Genomic DNA, 19751 nt, shown 5'->3' with positions numbered 1-19751 from the left:
ATAACATGATATCATATAATAATGCAAACACTTTTGATATCTTTTATAGGCCATGTACATTACTGAGAACTCAAGGTATGCGAGTACATTGAGGTTGTGCAAACATACTGTCACCACAGTTCGTATAAATGCACCGAAGTGCCACATAGAATTGCACCGAAGTGCCGCGTAGAAATGCACTGTAGTGCCGTATAAGATGTCCATAAGAACCACATAGAAATTCCTTAAGAATCATACATATGCCAATGACCAAATATGTGTCTCAAATGACCTCATAAATGTTCCATAGAATACATATATGTCCGAAGGATCGCGTAGACCCTCGACTCTTGGCATGCCAACTATACCCCTAGCTCTCATATCACATAACATGGGCATTATCATTTATAAACAGTTCACATCACTTGTATTATATAAACAAGTAATCTCATAACTCGTTCTCATATAGCTTGTATATCATTCTTGTCATAACCCATATCAGGTCATATCATAACATATATCACATGTACATGTAATCACATAAATCATATCGTGCAACTTATATCATTTCTCATGTGTTCATGTAAACACGCATGTCATATCTTGTTCACATATGTTCATATACATCATATAACACATATAATAACATAAAATTATACATGTATTCATTTACATACTTTCATATAGTTCGTATATCAATTCCCTATAACTTATCTCACAGTTTTACATAATCACTTATCTCACATTATTTATATTCTAGTTTCATATATTTACTTAATTCAATTTCACATAGCTTGTTACCTATATATATTCTAACTTATCATTATCTAGCTCTCATAACGGTTCCTATAGCTTCATAGATCTTTACCATATGACTCATATATTATATGTTCATTTAAGCCCATAACTCTTCCCCATATAACTTATCTTACATGTTCGTATAATCAATTCTGTCAATGTCTCCTAATTTATGCACTATTCTTATATTGTCCTTTAGGTCAATGTTATTTAACTTATCTCACTTTTCATTTAATCTCATAAGTTGGTTATACCAGTTCCTATATATCTAACTCATGTAATTTATATCTTTTTATTATATCTTCAGCTAGACCTATATCCACATGTTCATAATCAGATAACTTATATTCTTTCTCATATAATCACATACATCCATGTCGTTTAACTTATCATTTATATCTATATCACCTAGCTTATATCATTTTTTTATTATCACATAAGTCCTTGCTATTTTACATAGTTCGTGATCCTATAGTCATTTTTGTCAATACTGTTGAGTTAATCGATTGACGGAATTAGCCAAGAGGGGGGTGAATTGGCAATTAAAAATTTGGTGGAAGCTTTTGCAGAAAATTGAAAGTAATTGCACAGCGATTTAGAGTGGTTCGACTTTCTCAATCAAAGTCTACGTCCACTACCTTAGCTATCCACACTAAGGATTTTCCAACAAATTCACTAATTTGTTCTTTCTTTTGAGGCCAAAGAGATAACCTTACAACACCCTCAAGAATATACCCCAATTATTGAGAACACTCTTTCCCAAAGAGAAGATTACAAATTTATAAACTTACAAGAAAAACCTCACAAGGTAAGATGTTTGCACAATTCTAAAACAAGAAAAGAACACTCACAAATAATTACAAATGAGCACAAATGGTGTTCTTTGAAAGCAAAATGAATATTGAAAGAAAAATTGGCTTGATTTGCACAAACTTGGTGTTTGATGCTTTCACTATTGTTTTCTATGATTTCATCTTGATCAAAGGCTTCAGAACTTGTTTAAATACACCTTGAATCACTTCTGAACGTTGAGGATGATTAGTGAAGATCATATAGCCATTTTAGTGTGAAAACAATTAATAAAACAGCTTGGAACGTGGGGGGAATCGGTACCCCCTATGGGGAATCGGTTCCCTAAGTGTAAAATTCAAATATTTCGACTGTTATACAAGGGGGAATCGGTACCCCTGGGGGGGAATCGGTTCCTCCGAGCATACTGGAATTCTCGGAGCCAAACCATTCAGGGGGAATCGGTACCCCTTGGGGGGAATCGGTTCCCTATGAGCAATCTGGAACTTTTGGCTTTGAAATGGTTCGAATACTTTGTAAAATTATTTTGAAATTGTTTTAAGATTAAAACTTAATTTTACACTTGAGTAAGGATTAAAAATGATTTTTGAAAGATTTGGAGTAATGTTTTGATATTCGATATTATATCGAATATACTTAGAAAATTATTTGGAAAATCTTAAAATTCATTTAACTTAATTTGTTATATCGAAATATCAAAATGTTTTCAACAATCTCCCCCTTTTTGATATAACAAAACATTTTAGTAATTTTAAGATTTTGAAATCAAGTTTTGAAATTACTCCCCCTTACTTTAACACTTCTCCCATTTATCATTTAAAACACATTTAACACTTCTCCCCTTTTTTGTTAAATCAAAAAGACATTTTTAAGAATTTAAACAAGTTTTTGAAATTATTTAGCCAATTGATTATATATAGTCTAAGCTGCTAAGATCACAAGCAAGAGAAACGTCAGCCATTAGTTCCATAATCAATATTCATAATTAATGTGACATGGCAAAATTGGTCATATTGCTAAAATTATGTAAATGATGCAATAATGAATAAATCACACCAAATATATAAGTTCACATCATCCATAAATCCAAAAAAATTCAAAATCAATCAATCCACAAATTCAAACATCCAAATAAATCCAAAGTCACAAAATCAAACAATCCAAAAAGTTGAAGCAATAATCGTTTAGTTTAAGGTTTTAAAGCTAAGCACAGAATCACATATTCGGATCAGGATGAGGAAAACGAGCTCGCATAGCGGCCATTTCGTGAGTGAGTTCATTAATACGCGCGTTGGTTGCTTCGTTGTTTGCACGCATCTCCCGAAGAATTTCTAATTGTTGAGCTCCCATTGTGGATAAATGAGACTCTATAGAAGTAAAGCGCGAATCCATGGTAGCATATCGAAAATCGAATGTCTCCATAAAGGATTGAAAATATGGAGGCATTTGATGCGTTTGTTGTGCTTGCTCCTCGGGCTGCTCAGGCTCATCTTCGGCTTCATCGATGTCTCGCATTAATTGCTCAAGCTCGAGATCGTCATCAGCTTCTGGTGGAGCTCGTGAAGAACTAGCTCCCAGAGTATTTGCAAAAGATCAAACCCATTCACCAGTTTCCTTATCCTTTATCCATCCCGCTCTCGTTAAGGAAAGAAGATTAATTTGTTTCTTAAGGGGAAAAATGACATCTAAACCGACTCTAATCCCAGCTTTTGAAAACAGATTACTCAAATTGCAACCATAAACTAGAGATGAACATAGCTTCTTGTTAGGAACAAGATTTACGGTTTCAACAATTTCAGCAAAAATAATCTGAGGTAGGTTTATTTTAATATTGTTTTCGAAGCAATGTAACCACCAAAGATCTAAGGCTCTAAGAGTAGAATAACGACCTCCGGATGGCCGAAACCACCAAGAAATCATTAGATGAAGAAAACGTTCATGAAGGTCTAAGACACTTACACTATCTCTTCTTTTATAACGAGATCCTAAGATTTGTTTTTCATTTGAAATACCATCGTTATCTAATCCGAATGTATTGGCTATGTAAGCCGAGTCAATATATAAGAATTATCCTAGGAGGTAGGAACGAATTCCTATGGTTTCGGTTTCAGTTTGGTTTTTAACACAAACGACATTAGAATAGAAAATACGAACAAGTTGATGGTAGACAATGGGTTCAAGATCAAAAAGTTTGTCAAATTTCCACTCTTGTAAAAGAGGAAGATATTTAAAATTAATATCTAACATAGCTTGACAAGAAGGAATACGTTCTTTCCGGATTTTGTAAGAGTCGAAATATTGATAATACCAAAAACGATGATTTCTAGGACCAGGATTATTGAAGCACGAATTTTGGATAGTCAAATTAGGATCAATGGGATTAGGATTAAGAATTGGATTTTGAGGATTTGGAAGTGGATTTGGTTGACGGTGTGAGCAACTAGATGATGACCTAGCACGTTTAGGATTGGACATGGTTTAGGAAATCAGAATAGAATGGATAACCTGCAATTTAGAAAACACATGTATGCAATTCAATCAATCCCAAAACTCAATTGAGTCCTCAATATTTCAGGTTCTCTAAATCAATCCTAATGGGCAAAGTTTTTGAAAACTTTTGAAAAATACGGTTTTGAGAAACAATATATGTATAGTTTTCATAACAACAACATAATTCAATCAAAACACAATAATTTGAAAATCAACTTTTTTTTTATTTCGAAAATTTAAAAATTTTTGGAAAATTCTTGTGTTTTTGATGAAATTAGTTGTAATATCTAGTTTGTAATCACTAAACACTCAATGCCCAATCTAAAGTTCATCCTAGAACTAATTAAAACTAGTTCTATGTTCATAAATTGATGAAATAGAAGTTTTGGAAAAATACCTTGAAAAGATTTCGGATTTGAGTGAGATTAGATGAAGTTTGCACTTTTTTGATGATTCCAACAGGTTTAGAAGATGATATTTGAAGTGAATTCCGATTAAGAACGTTGATTTGAGGCAAAAATGGAGATTTGAGAGAGTAGAGGAGTGATAGGTGGTAAGGAAGAGAAAAGAAGAGGGTTTGAAGTTTTGAAGGGTTCTGCCCGTGTATATCCAGAACCCCAGGGGGTATCGATTCCCCTGTGGGGGGAATCGGTTCCCCTTCAAAGGGGGAATCGGTTCCCTCATGGGGGGATCGATTCCCTCTGCACCAAAATGCTAAAATTCGATTTTAAACACCCAAAATGCTAAATTAATTTCCTCTAGTGGTATTGGCAACTCATATATTGAAAATTAATCATGTTCAAACAATTAAATTAATCTTTAAACGATATTTGAACATAAAATTAATTTTTCATCAAGAATCATAAACTCCCCCTAACTAATAGCAATGAATGCAATCAAAAATTACTATTATAAGCATTTTTCATTTATTATTAAAAGTGCTAAAATTATTTTAAACACTAAGTGAAGATAGGTTGGTCAAACCTAATTCTCTCCTAAGTGCCCATTGTTCCTTGTTTAAAGGTTTTGTAAAGATATCCGCTAATTGGTGTAAAGTATCCACAAATTCTAGAATTATATCTTCCTTAGTGACATAGTCTCTAATGAAGTGATGTCTTATTTCAATGTGCTTAGTTCTTGAGTGTTGGATAGGATTTTTAGTGAGACGAATAGCACTAGTATTGTCACACTTGATAGGAATGGTATCAACTTCAATTCCATAATCAAAAAGTTGTTGTTTCATCCATAAAACTTGTGCACAACAACTACCAGCTGAAATGTATTCGGCTTCAGTAGTAGATAATGCAACACAATTTTGTTTCTTTGAAAACCAAGAAATCAGCATATTTCCAAGGAATTGGCAAGTACCGGAGGTGCTTTTCCTATCTAATTTGCATTCTCCATAATCCGCATCAGAAAAAGCATGCAAGCTAAAGCTAGAGTCTCTAGGATACCAAAGTCCTAAACTAGGAGTGTCTTTAAGGTATCTAAAGATTCTCTTAACAACTAGTAAATGTGATTCCTTAGGGTATGATTGAAATCTAGCACATAAGCAAATACTAAACATAATGTCCGGTCTACTTGCAGTTAGATAAAGTAGAGATCCAATCATTGACCTATATAATTTAATATCTACACATTTACCTCCTTCATATAAGTCAAGCTTTGTTGAAGAGCTCATTAGAGTGTCATGAGGTTTCCCATTTTTCAGTCCAAACTTCTTGAGTATATCTTTGACGTACTTAGCTTGATTGATGAAGATGCCATCTTTTCTTTGCTTGATTTGGAGTCCCAAGAAAAATGAGAGCTCCCTCATCATGCTCATCTCAAACTCACTTTGCATTAGCTTAGAAAATTCTTGGCAAAGAACATCATTAGTAGAACCAAATATTATATCATCACATAAATTTGATCTACTAATAAATCTTTAGCTTTATGCTTTAAAAACAATGTAGTGTCAACCTTCCCTTTTGAAAAACCTTTTTCAATTAAAAAATTTGACAATCTTTCATACCAAGCTCTAGGAGCTTGTTTTAAACCATAAAGAGCTTTTGTCAATTTAAGAACATGGTCCGAAAATTTTGAATCTTCAAAACCTGGAGGTTGTTCCACATACAATTCTTCCTTTATAAAACCATTTAAAAACACTTTTAACATCCATTTGATATAATTTAAATTCATGAAAACATGCAAATGTAATAACATTCTAATTGCTTCATCCTAGCTACGGGAGCGTAAGTTTCATCATAGTCTATGCCCTCTTCTTGAGTATACCCTTGAGCAACAAGTTTAGCCTTGTTTCTCACTATATTACCACTCTCATCAAGCTTATTCCTAAATACCCATCTAGTACCTACAGTAGATTTATTACTAGGCCTTTCAACTAATGTCCATACCTTTCTTCTCTCAAACTGATTTAACTCTTCTTGCATAGCCATAATCCAATGTTCATCATTTAATGCTTCTTTAATATTCTTAGGCTCTATGCATGAGATAAATGCAACATAATTACAAAGATTTCTAAGAAGATCGAGTTGTTACCCTTTGGATGGATCACCTATAATTTCACCATCCTTGACATAGTTGTACTCTCTTGGATAAGATACTTCCCTTTCTTCAATGGTTGGATTCTCAAAAGGATCATGAGTTTCCTCATTTTTTGTTTCTTCCTTGATGATGGTTCTCCAACGTCATGTCTAACATCATTTGTATTTATACACCTACATCATCATTCACACGAGAATCCTTCCTCGGAAGGGGATTATCATCGAAAACAACATGTATAGACTCTTCTAAAGTTCTTTTATTAAATACTCGATAAGCTTTAGAATTTAAGGAATAACCCAGAAAAATTCCTTCATCACTTTTAGCATCAAATTTGCCAAGGTTCTCTTTACCGTTGTTTAAAACAAAACATTTACATCCAAAAGGATGAAAATAATTAATGTTAGGCTTTTTATTTTTGAAAATTTTATATAGAGTTTTCTTTAAAATTGGCCTAATCATTACTCGATTTATAACATAACAAGCGGTATTTGTGGCTTCCGCCCAAAAATATTTTGGCAAATTATTTTCACAAAGCATGGTTCTAGCCATTTTTTCTAAAGTTCGATTTTTCCTTTCAACAACTCCATTTTGTTGAGGGGTTCTAGGTGCTGAAAAATTATGGCTAATACCGTTAGAGTTACAAAATTCAGTAAATCCAATATTTCAAATTCAGTTCCATGATCACTCATAACACTAGTTATAGAGTAACCTTTTCATTTTGGATTACTTTTGAAAACGTGATGAATTGTTCTAATGCTTCATCTTTAGTACTTAAAAATAGAACCCAAGTATATCTAGAATAGTCATCTACCAAGACAAATGCATATTGTTTTCCACCCAAGCTAGTAGTCCTAGTTGGTCCAAAAATATCTATATGGATCAATTGTAATACTCTACTAGTTGATACGTCATTAATGGATTTAAAAGAAATTCTCTTTTATTTTCCTTTAGCACAAGCATCACAGATTTTATCATTATCAAATTTAAGCTTAGGCAACCCTCGAACTAAATCACCTTGAATTAGCGACAAAACACTCATACTAGCATGTCCTAGTCTCCTATGCCATAACCAACTATCATGTTCATCCTTAGCAACTAGGCACAAATTAGTCTTATCAATAGAATCTAAATGCACCATGTATATGTTTCCTATTCTATGACCAACAAGCATAATCTGATTAGATGCAATGTCAATCAATTTTGCAATCATTTAAAATAAAACATTGTATCTTTTATCAAATTTATTTTTAAAAAGATTATGCTTTTAACCCATTCACATATAAAACATTATACAATGTTGATTATAGAGATTAAGAGCACACGCATAAAGTTTTTGAAAATGTTATGCCTTAAAACTTTATAATATTTAAACAAAAAATCTATGCATAAACATTAAGAAAAATTTCAGGTCAAAATTTTGCAAAACCAAAGTTCTTGAAAAAATCGATATCAATTGTTAAAGAGATATCAATTACATTTTAAAAACAATTTTGACCAAAAATTAATATGATGAACTAGAGTTTATAAAACATTAGCAAAAATTACCATGTTCATCATACAAATTTTTCAACATACATGAGATAAAACATAATTCAACATTTTAAAACCTCATGCATGCATAAATTAAATGAGCAACCAAATAAAAACATTAAGTTTAGAGGTTACCCATTCCATTTTATGTGGCTAGAGCATCTTGAATATCATATTTATCACCATTCCTCTCACACACCTAAAGACATTTAAGTAGATTTTGGTATCCAAATTGCTTTGGATCCTTGAAAATTAGTTTCAATGCCTCTTGTTCCTTTTGGAACCCATACTTGTCTAATTTTAAATCATTTTCCTTTCTTTAAAGGACAAGTATGTTCCTTATGACCATGATAATGACAATGTGAACATATTGTCATTATTGAACTAGATGAATTATTTAGAATGATCTCTTTTTCTCTTGTTCAAGCTTATCTTTCAAATTGAAATTTTCTTTTTCAATACTTTCAAATTTCATTTTTGAGAGTTCTAAATCCTTCTTCAAGATTTCATTTTGATTTTCAAAATCCATTTCATTTCTAGAAGAAGTTTGTTTAATTTGAAAATTTCTTTTTCAAAGTTTTCAGATTTATTTTGAAAGCTCTAACTCCTTTCTCAAATTTCATTTGATTTTGCAAGTCTGTTTTAGCTTTCAAAAGAAGATCATTTTTAGCAATAATTTAGAAATCAATTTATTGTATTTGGAGTTCATGGTCTCAAACTCCGAAAATAATTTATCATAAGCATCTTGTAACTCATTACAAGATTTTGAATTTGATATATTTAAGTTAGAAGATACCTTTGGCTCTGTGAGAGCTAATAGAGACATCACTTTTATTGGTTCTTCTTCTTCCTTGTCTCTATAGATCTCCTCAAGCTTATCCCACATTTCCTTGGCACTTGAACAAGAAGAAACTCCTTTATATACATTAGGATCAATTGCACAACACAATATGTGCATAGCCTTTGAGTTTTGTTGAGCTTCCTTCCGTTCTTGAACACTCCACTTCTTTGCCTTCTTAGTAGGAGAGAAATATCCTTTCTTGATTATCATCCAAGCTTCCATATCAAATACTTTGATGAATATCATCATACACCTCTTCCAATGACGATAATTTGTTCCATTGAAGTGTGGAGGCATGTCAATAGGTCTAGATTTTTCCATGGAGAATGAACCGGAAGTAGACGTCATATTTATCGATTTAACTCTTCCCGGATCGACTCAAGAGGCGATTAAACCTTCAAATGAGTTAGGCTCTGATGCCAATTGTTGAGTTAATCGATTAACAGAATTGGCCAAGAGGGGGGTGAATTGGCAATTAAAAATTTGGTGGAAACTTTTGCAGAAAATTGAAAGTAATTACACAACAATTTAGAGTGGTTCAACTTTCTCAATCAAAGTCTACGTCCTACCTTAGCTATCCACTAAGGATTTTCCAACAAATTCACTAATTTGTTCTTTCTTTGAGGCCAAAGAGATAACCTTACAACACCCTCAAGAATAACCCCAATTCTTGAGAACACTCTTTCCCAAAGAGAAGATTACAAATTTGCAAACTTACAAGGAAAACCTCACAAGGTAAGATGTTTGCACAATTATAGAACAAGAAAAGAACACTAACAAATAATTACAAATGAGCACAAATGGTGTTCTTTGAAAGCAAAATGAATATTGAAAGGAAAATTGGCTTGATTTGCACAAACTTGGTGTTTGATGCTTTCACTCTTGTTTTTCTATGATTTCATCTTGATCAAAGGCTTCAGAACTTGTTTAAATACACCTTGAATCACTTCTGAACATTGGGGATGATTAGTGAAGATCATATAGCCATTTTAGTGTGAAAACAATTAATAAAACAGCTTGGAGCGTGGGGGGAATAGGTACCCCCTATGGGGAATTGGTTCCCTAAGTGTAAAATTCAAATATTTCGACCGTTATACAAGGGGGAATCGGTACCCCCTGGGGGGGAATCGGTTCCCTCCGAGCATACTGGAATTCTCGGAGCCAAACCATTCAGGGGGAATCGGTACCCCCTTGGGGGGGAATCGGTTCCCTATGAGCAATCTGGAATTTTTGGCTTTGAAATGGTTCGAAATACTTTGTAAAATTATTTTGAAATTGTTTTAAGATTAAAACTTAATTTTACACTTGAGTAAGGATTAAAAATGAGTTTTGAAAGATTTGGAGTAATGTTTTGATATTCGAATAGTTATATCGAATATACTTAGAAAATTATTTGGAAAATCTTAAAATTCATTTAACTTAATTTGTTATATCAAAATATCAAAATGTTTTCAACAAATACCACATGGCGTGTGTTGTATTTTATATATTCATGTAGTTTAGTATCACATATCGCATATACATGTAATTAGTAGATCATGTCATATGGTAAATATGACACATATACCCATTTTTATGTACTCATGCACACAAAGAATCACATCATCACAATTAAATAACATTTTAGGAGTCACTTCCATATTAACTCCGTCATTGGCTCATCGCAAGCCAATGTTTGTTCGAAAACATAACTACAATTAAATTGCACTCACCTTGACACTTTATATAAATCCAAACCACTTCTATGATTTATCTCTTTGGATTGATCCTAACTTTGCAGTCGTTTCAGAACTTGCTTGTGCTCGATATCTACACAATCATACATTTATACATATCAGTATTCCTAATAGCATACTCTAGTTTCATTTCTTAAACTAAAGGAAAGATCTATTCCATTTCCCTTTCAGTGTATCGGTACCCACTATAGGGTATCAGTACATCCCTTCATTGGTGTATCAATGCATGCCTATGTATCGGTACACAAATTACATTCGAAAGTTTCCTTTTAAGAAGGGTAACGATACGCTTCCTTAGTGTATCGGTACACTAACTATGTGAATGTTGCACTTTAATCACCATCTTTTCAAACTTCCAAAATAGTCATATTTCACATAAAATGCTCATTTTAATTCCAAAATAGCAATTTCTGCATAGGACATCCACTATTAAACAATTTTACAATAATACACAACTTTTCCAAAATTACCAAATTGGTCTCCCTACTTTTCAAAAATTATAGAATGGTCCTCAAACTTTTCCAACGTTTATACTTTGGTCACCAAGCTTTCAAAATCTTATAATTTGGTCACTAAATAAATCCATTTATAGAATAAATTCTTTTTGGGAAAAATACCACTTAGATCTTTAAACTTTTCCCAATTTTCTACTTTGACCATCAAACTTTCAAAATTTGCATTTCAGTCACTAGTCATCTTTTTAGGATGTTACAAATCTCTCCGCCTTAAGAAATTTAATCCTCGAATTTTCACTGCACAAAGAGATAGGAAACTGTCTACTCATATCTTATTTGCATTTCCCTGTTATACTATAGATCCACATCTTTTAAAGATCTCATAAGGTCTAATGAATGTAGGTTAGTTTCCCTTTTTGCCCAAACAAAAATATTTTTCTTCATATTCCATCACTCTTCTCATATCAATATAAGAAATATCATCGTAACACTTATACTCATATCTGATTACAAATTTTTTTCCACATCTTTATATCCTTGATAGTCAACACTACTTGCACAAAACCTTATTCTTTATCATTCTTATACTTGTCTTTTCTCCACTTGTTTCAACAATTACCAAATTCCAATACTCATATAATCCATTTAAAATACTTTTTCTACTTCAAACATAACTTCTAACAGAGCTTTTAACCCAATTCATAAAAGTTGTATTTAACCTTAACTTATTATCAATTAACTCCTTGTTTAATCTTCCAGTATCAGACCTACTACTTGAGTCTGTCTGATTCTCTGGCAGAATGCAAACTAATTCATACATGGTCTGAAATTGAAAACCAAAATCTCTAACATCTCTTTGATGATGTTGAACTATGAAGCACTAGTTCTTTTAATCATCTGAGATTTTTGTTCTCCAAACCTTTCATTTTGAGCTCTCTCTAGAGCTTTAGCACGATTAATCATTTCTTGAAACGAGAAAAAATTCAAAACCAGTAACTCTTTTAATTTAAGGCGTAATTTCCTTGTTTCAAGCTCGTATATTCTAGCTTCATTTGTCTTATAAACTGGTCATCGATGTACTTATTTTTTAACTCTTATACAAATAATAACTACGTCACTTCATCTTTTAACATTCTCATGGTGACATTTGTCCACCATACTCTAGCTTGTCAATGTAATAATGAAACTACTCAATTTAACTTCTCTACTTTGGAGAAATGAAAACCTTCTAACATTATCTTCATATTATTTAACTAAAGGTCTATAACAATAGAACATTCCTCAAATTCACCCTTGAACTCGGGTACTCTTAACTCTTTCAAATCTTTCAATATATTCATTCTATGAGTTAAAGGAGCATAAAATTGAAAACACATCAGAATATCCTTCAACATGATGAAAACATTCCCTAATCTTATACAGACAGTCCCTGAGGTGTTCACTATTCTCCCTGCCTTGTCAGGGCATGTGAATTGCTATTACCTTCAGGTCTATCGCCTTCCACTTCACTTTGTAAGTTCTCATGATCAAACATCTAATATAACATAAAAAATTAACTCTATTAACAAGACAACACACTCTTTACACTATCAGGACAGAAAATTTTTCACTTTGTGTTGGCATGTATACTTTTTAAAACTCTTTTGACTTCGGTTTAAGCCTAGAATCGACTAAATCGTAGCTCAGATACCATTAAATATAACACCCCCAACACGTACCCGACCCGAATATGAATTCGATGTGTCACATTGACTTTTCAAAACATTTACTTGTCAAAATAGTGAATAATTTTAAACTTTTACTAAATACAACTAAATAATTACATAAAATACAATCATATGATTTTACAAAACCTATTAGATCATATCGAATTCAAATCTTTATTTACATGCCAACCACAACCAGTATTACAAAATACATACTATTCAATTCTTTTCTGATCTGATCTTTAAAAAGGAGAAACTGACCTGTCTTGCTTAACTTTACTCATTCTTCTTCTCGAAACCTACGTGTGAAACAATCACACGCTAAGTCGTTGACTTAGTGAGACATATAAAATATATAATAAAACCATAGAACCACTACTAGAAAAAAAACCCCTTTAATGATGCGCATTGCGCGTCATCTATGGGTGTGGATAACACACAAATGCCTGTCGTTGAAGCCACTGACATAAATCTCAGATGACACGCAATTGTGCGTCATAAATTTATGACGCACATTTATGACACACATTTATGACATTCATTTATGGTGCGCATTTATGACGCTCATTGCGCGTCATTGAAGCCCCCGTCATAAATGAAGACGACACACATTTGTGTGTCATAAATTTATGGCACGCATTTATGACTTACATTACATGTCATTGAAGCACACGTCATTAGAAAAGATGACACACATTCGTGTGTCATGATTGTATGTCGTAAATTATATATATATATATATATATATATATATATATATTGTAGAATGACAAATAATCAAACTAAATCACATTTAATGCCTCATAATACTAAATATATATATCATATTATATATAAGCAATCCATTTGCATACAATATGTTCACATTAAGCGATACAAAATATTGTAATCATATATCGATACAAAATATCACGACATAATAAAGTTTGTCACATAAGATTCCTCAAAACCCTATACAAATATAACGGGATTATGTTATGTCAAAATGAATCATATATATGTGACACCTTCAAAATATTTGATAATTTGAGCACAAAACATACAATGTCAGTAGGCGTTTCATGTTTTCTGAGCGCAAGAAAATCCTGACTTGGCCCTTATATCACTAATCCTCCTGTACAAAGATAAATGCAATATTTGCAAACAAATCAGTGTTGATCCTATGAACGTGTCCAGATACGTGGTTTAAAATAGAGAAAAATTTGAAGAAACTTACAAGTCAGTTAGATTTCTTAGTAAACTAAACGTCACTGGCAAATTCTAAGTTAAATGATTGGAGGAGAGCATCCTGAAATTACAATGAGCATGAAAACAAATCATTTGATCAAGGCCAATTTAACAAGAAATTAAGAGAATCGTAAAATATTAAACAAAGAAGAAGAAGGTACTGAGTTTTTCCTTACAAAGTTTCCAAGTTCACTAAATCCCCAAGTGCAGGTGGTACAGGGCCCAAAAATTGGTTTGCTTCAAGATTCCTGATAAAGAAAAGCATCAAACATCCTTAATAAATTTCCTTCCGAGTGAAAAAAGGAATATGAAAAGTCTATAATTTTCTAGTACCTACAACATCTAATAAAAAACAGACTAACAGAGTTTGCTGTTTTGATTTTGCAATGAAATTTTTCTAGGAAGTCAATCGTTATCGCACCCTGAAAAATCTAACTGAATAACTATAATTAACAAAGGTTCAGAACATACTGATATGTGAGACTGGTAAATTTTCCCAGGTACTTCAGAATTTCTCCTGACAAGCGATTTACTAGAAGAGAGCTGCACAAAAACTTTCAGATTGATATTTTAAGAGAATAAACTTATGTTAGGAGTTCTAAAAACTTATATAAAAATCAAATTCATTGAAGCACATTCACTTGGAATGGTTCCTTCGAGGTAGTTGTATGCAAAATCACTGTAACAAAAAGATAACATAAAGCAGTTAAACACTACTGCTCACGATTACAATTAGTATGTAGAATCATCATAGCAAATCATTTCAAGAGCTTTTACACCCGTTTTCCCCCACAATCTCATAAACAAAATGAAACTACCACAAATAAAAATCAGATCTTAAACTTTGACTCATCTTCTTCTTTGGCCACCTTAGACTCAGCAAATCTAAGCAAGCTAAAGCAAAACATTGCAACGATCCAGACGACCATCATTTTCCTGGTATCCATGATAACTACGAGAAGCGTATATTTTGGGGGACTTTTCAAACAAGTGAATTTATACAATAAGTAGAGGGTATATTTACTACATTCAATCTCTATGTGTGCAACTTTAAAGAAAATTCAGAGAAATCACTTGAGTCAGTTGAGTTGGCATTGGTATTCAAAGATTCATGCATGAAGCTAGGAATCACAGTATGAGAGTTAATCTGTCATTTGAAGAATAAAACTATATGAGTTACTTGAAAGAACAAATTGACATAATTAAGTAAATATAAATGCAAGCAATCCATGGCAGATGAAGCAGACACAATCTACAGAAATGATCCTATTAGTGTTCTCAAGTGAAAATAATCATAAACTCAGCACATTATACTTAACAACCGATATGGAATGTTCATTGCAGTTAGCTTGTTAAATATGTATCCCCCCATTTCATTTGATCAAAGGTAAAAGACGATTGAGATCCTAAAAGACTGACTTAATCCGGGGAAGAAATATATTGTACAACTGTGAGGGAGGTTTTCAGACAGTCTCTTTTGCAGAGTTAGGTTATATGAACCCAAAAATAATGACAACTTGAATTTTCAGCTATGATCCTTTTGTAAGAGAAGATAGAAAAGCTAGTTTTACATGATTTATGTTATTCATTCCAATGTTTCAAAGAAACTTGTCATAAAGAATATTGACTAGTTATGGCATGAAAATCTAGAACAAGAAGCAAGCTGGTTAAGCTGCTAATGAAGCTAAACAAAACTTGAAGTGGGTGGCGAATTTGCTAATGAAGCATACCTTGGCAGTGCTCAAAACAACATTTTTGCATTCTGATAAGATACTGACAGACCACGCAGGCAAAAGGTATGAATTACCATTGAATTTAACAGTTGCATCATATTTTGTGTCCACATTGACAAGAAAAGCATAACATAATGATCATGTTTTTATAAACAGCCTGGGAAGAAAAAGGAATACGTCAATGAACATTATTTTGAACAAGATCTGGCAAAGAAACTGTTGGGCCACTGTTAATTGATTTTCAACTATATATTTCAATAATAGCCTGAGCACATTTTGTTCTCGAGAAAAGTCTTAAGAAGAGTTTATGATAAGAAAAAAAGTGATTATGTTTTGTCATTTATGTGTATAAAATATTATGATCCTTGAGATTTCAACGGGACCCTTGCTCACCAATCAGACAAAGAAGAATAAAGAGACAACCCTCATTGAGTTCTTATTCATAACCAACATAGAAGCAAAGAAGTAATGTTCTCTTTTAAAATGAGAAAGGAAGAGAATAAATATGGAAAATACCTCCAAGTTTGGACCCAAGGAGGAAATGGTAGGATCAGTGGCTATCAGTGCTTCTTCACAAAGCTTTATAGCCTTATGAACATCTCTTAGGTGACCCCGCTTAGGTTGTCTAACAAGTCCTAAAAAAACAGTGAATTGGAAGACATGTGAAACTTAGAAGATGTCGTTTATGAAAGTATAAACTGAATAATCATGGTTTTACATTACTCATTCTATTGTAATAACCACTGATATGAGTCAAGTTGCATACAAGATGATAACCTCAAGTATGTTACAAGAGGCTAAGTATATGCTTAGAAGTGCTATCAATTTTTATTAGATTGGTTGAAGACATACCGTACTCATCAATCGAAGCATCATAATCATAACTAGTAGCAATGAAGGGTCCACTTGTAGTCCTGCCAGAGTTCGTTCCACCATTATACTGTTTTAAGAGAAACCAAAAAAATTGACCCGTAAGTTCCGTTCGAAATAAGACTGCGTACTAGGTTCTAGGATTGAATTTTATTACTATAAAAGCCAATGCACAAACACATTTGAAACTCTAATTATGATTACCATATAATAGTTTTGGAAAGTTCCACCTCTTTGGCAAAACTGCGCAACCGCAAATGCTAGGTATTCTACAGGTATGTAGGGAACGACACCACAAAATGAAAGGAACCTAACATTTGAAATATATTGGGAAGTAATGAAGAAGAAATACTTTTTGATAAAAAAATTGAATAAGAGAAGCAAGCAATCGGCATTATGATGAAGACATTTAATCCATATCACCAAAACAACTACTAAGTAGAAGTCAGATTGTAAATTATATTGACGAGTTGGACTTGGACACCATACCATCCAGACCAATTCTCGGTCACATTTTCGGTTTCTTATTAGAATTTGGAGTGAATTGATCACAGTAGAATCCATTGCATGTGTTAATCTATCATTGCCAAGATAAAAGAAGAAATTATATAAAAAACCAACCAATGCCCTGATTTTCAAAACAAACAAAAAACATTGAAACCTCTTTGACTAAAACATGCAAATTCCAAGAGAAACGATTAACTATGATCGAAATTGCAAGTAAATCTTAAAACCCCAAACTTACAATGGGGTCAAGAGCATCAGATTGCTGGCACATGACCAGGGAACTCCAATATCCAATGAGATAGCCATATCAGCTGCCCATTTAATATATGGTTTTGCACCTGCCCCATATGCTGAATCAATGTTTCCATATACATTTTCAATCTGTATAAGAAATCCCAGAAATATTATAGCACCGACAACAACAACAGGAATTGTTCATAAGAAGTTGAAGAAAAGAGCAAAGACAAACTATAGAGCAAAGACAAAACATATACCTGTGACAAAATATGGGTCCTCCTTGTGATGCATACATTTCTTGCTTCATCATGTCCACAATTTTGGCCGTGAACCTCTGTATTTCTGCCTAAAAAAACATTTTTACACTTGTTTTTAATCATTCAGCTAACAGTCCTTCCAACAATTTCAGTGAACTTTACGAAACAGAAGAGAATGATGAATAAGAAGAGATTAATTTATATAAATAATAAAGTAATAATATTTTTATGGATAAATATATTACCTTATATGGTTAGTTATCAGTTTGAAACTTGATCCCGGGTATAAAATGTAACCAAAGAGGAAATCAACTGCAAATATTTTATCAACAAATAAAAGAAAATTAAACATACCCAAAAATAAATAAATAAATAAAATTTTACCCATAATTCCATTCAGCACAAACATATGGTCCGATGCGCAGATGAACATAAAGATCAGCTGCTGTAACTAACTTCACACATTTAACCAAATCGTTTCTTCCTTCGAAATTATACTTTAAACATCGAATCAAAACTCAGGAAATAATCAATGGGATTAATTTTTAGTGCATAAGTTCATAACAGTTTTAGCACAACAACTGAAGAGGAAAAAAGAAGGCAGAACCTGGTTTCGAACTAGTTTGTGCAGATTCCAGAAAATGTAAGTTTCGATCATATCTAATCCTCCATCTTTGGATTTTTGTATAAGGTTCGGCCACATCTGAAAACATGAAACACATTTTTTCCTCTTCCAAAAACAAGTAAAGGGAAAACGAGGGGAAAATGACAGAAAATTCAAGCTTACATCAGGGGTGCTGCGAGGGTAGTGAATGGAGCCGGATACTAAAACGCGGCGTTTCCCGTCAATGAAAATTGCTCGGCTATCATACGTGACGGTGGATGCAAAAGTCAAATTCATTGAAGCACATTCACTTGGAATGGTCCCTTCGAGGTAGTTGTATGCAAAATCACTGTAACAAAAAGATATCATAATCGCTTCGAGAATATGGCGTTTTGGACAAAAAGAAAAAGGGAAAAAGAGAAAAAGGGGAAGCATGCGGAGTGAACTTATAATTATCGAGGGGGAAGAAACGGGAAAGGATGAAAATAATGGGGAAATTAAAAGACGACTTTTATATATGACACACATTTAAAAAGTGTACTCTGTGTTTTGTAAATTTTTTGGATTATGACTATTAAATATGACACATATTATTGTAAGTCATAAATCGTTCATATTTTAAGAAACATGACCTTTTTTTACACACAGTTTTTGCAAGTCATAAATTAGCGTGTCATTATCCGTGTGTTATTAAAGGTATATTTTCTTGTAGTGAACATTTCATATAACAGAATGAATACATGCACATATACCATCATTATCATGATCTCTATCATTATCAATATCAATATCATTATCATGTAATACATTTCACTCAACAATACACACGGTATCACATATAAATATTGTAGCATATTTCATATAACAAAGCATATACATCACATACAGTGTATTTATTATTATCTCTTTATTAGCCCATGTACACATGTGATTCACTGTAAACAATAATAACATGATATCATATAATAATGCAAACACTTTTTATATCTTTTATAGGCCCATGTACATTACTGAGAACTCAAGGTATGCGAGTACATTGAGGTTGTGCACATATGTTGTCACCACAACTCGTATAAATGCACCAAAGTGCCACATAGAATTGCACCGAAGTGCCGCGTAGAAATGCACCGTAGTGCCATAAAAGATGTCTATAAAGACCACATAGAAATTCCTTAAGAATCATATACATATGCCAAGGACCAAATATGTGTCTCAAAGGACCTCATAAATGTTCCATAGAATACATATATGTCTCGAAGGACCGCGTAGACCCTCGACTCTTGGCATGCTAACTATACCCCTAGCTCTCATATCACATAACATGGGCATTATCATTTATAACAGTTCACATCACTTGTATTATATAAACAAGTAATCTCATAACTCGTTCTCATATAGCTTATATATCATTCTTGTCATATAAC

At 32.7% G+C, this 19751-nt stretch overlaps 1 pseudogene; it reads right to left on the bottom strand.

Moving 5' to 3' along the window:
* Window positions 1–15155: 15155 nt before the first annotated feature.
* LOC120124451 lies at window positions 15156–18696 on the bottom strand (annotated as a pseudogene).
* Between the last annotated feature and the right edge of the window lie 1055 nt (window positions 18697–19751).

The sequence above is a fragment of the Hibiscus syriacus genome, unplaced genomic scaffold, assembly GCF_006381635.1.
Source record: "Hibiscus syriacus cultivar Baekdansim isolate YM2019G1 unplaced genomic scaffold, ASM638163v2 tig00110418_pilon, whole genome shotgun sequence".
Classification (NCBI taxonomy): Eukaryota; Viridiplantae; Streptophyta; class Magnoliopsida; order Malvales; family Malvaceae; genus Hibiscus; species Hibiscus syriacus.
This window is presented reverse-complemented; position numbering and strand designations above follow the sequence as displayed.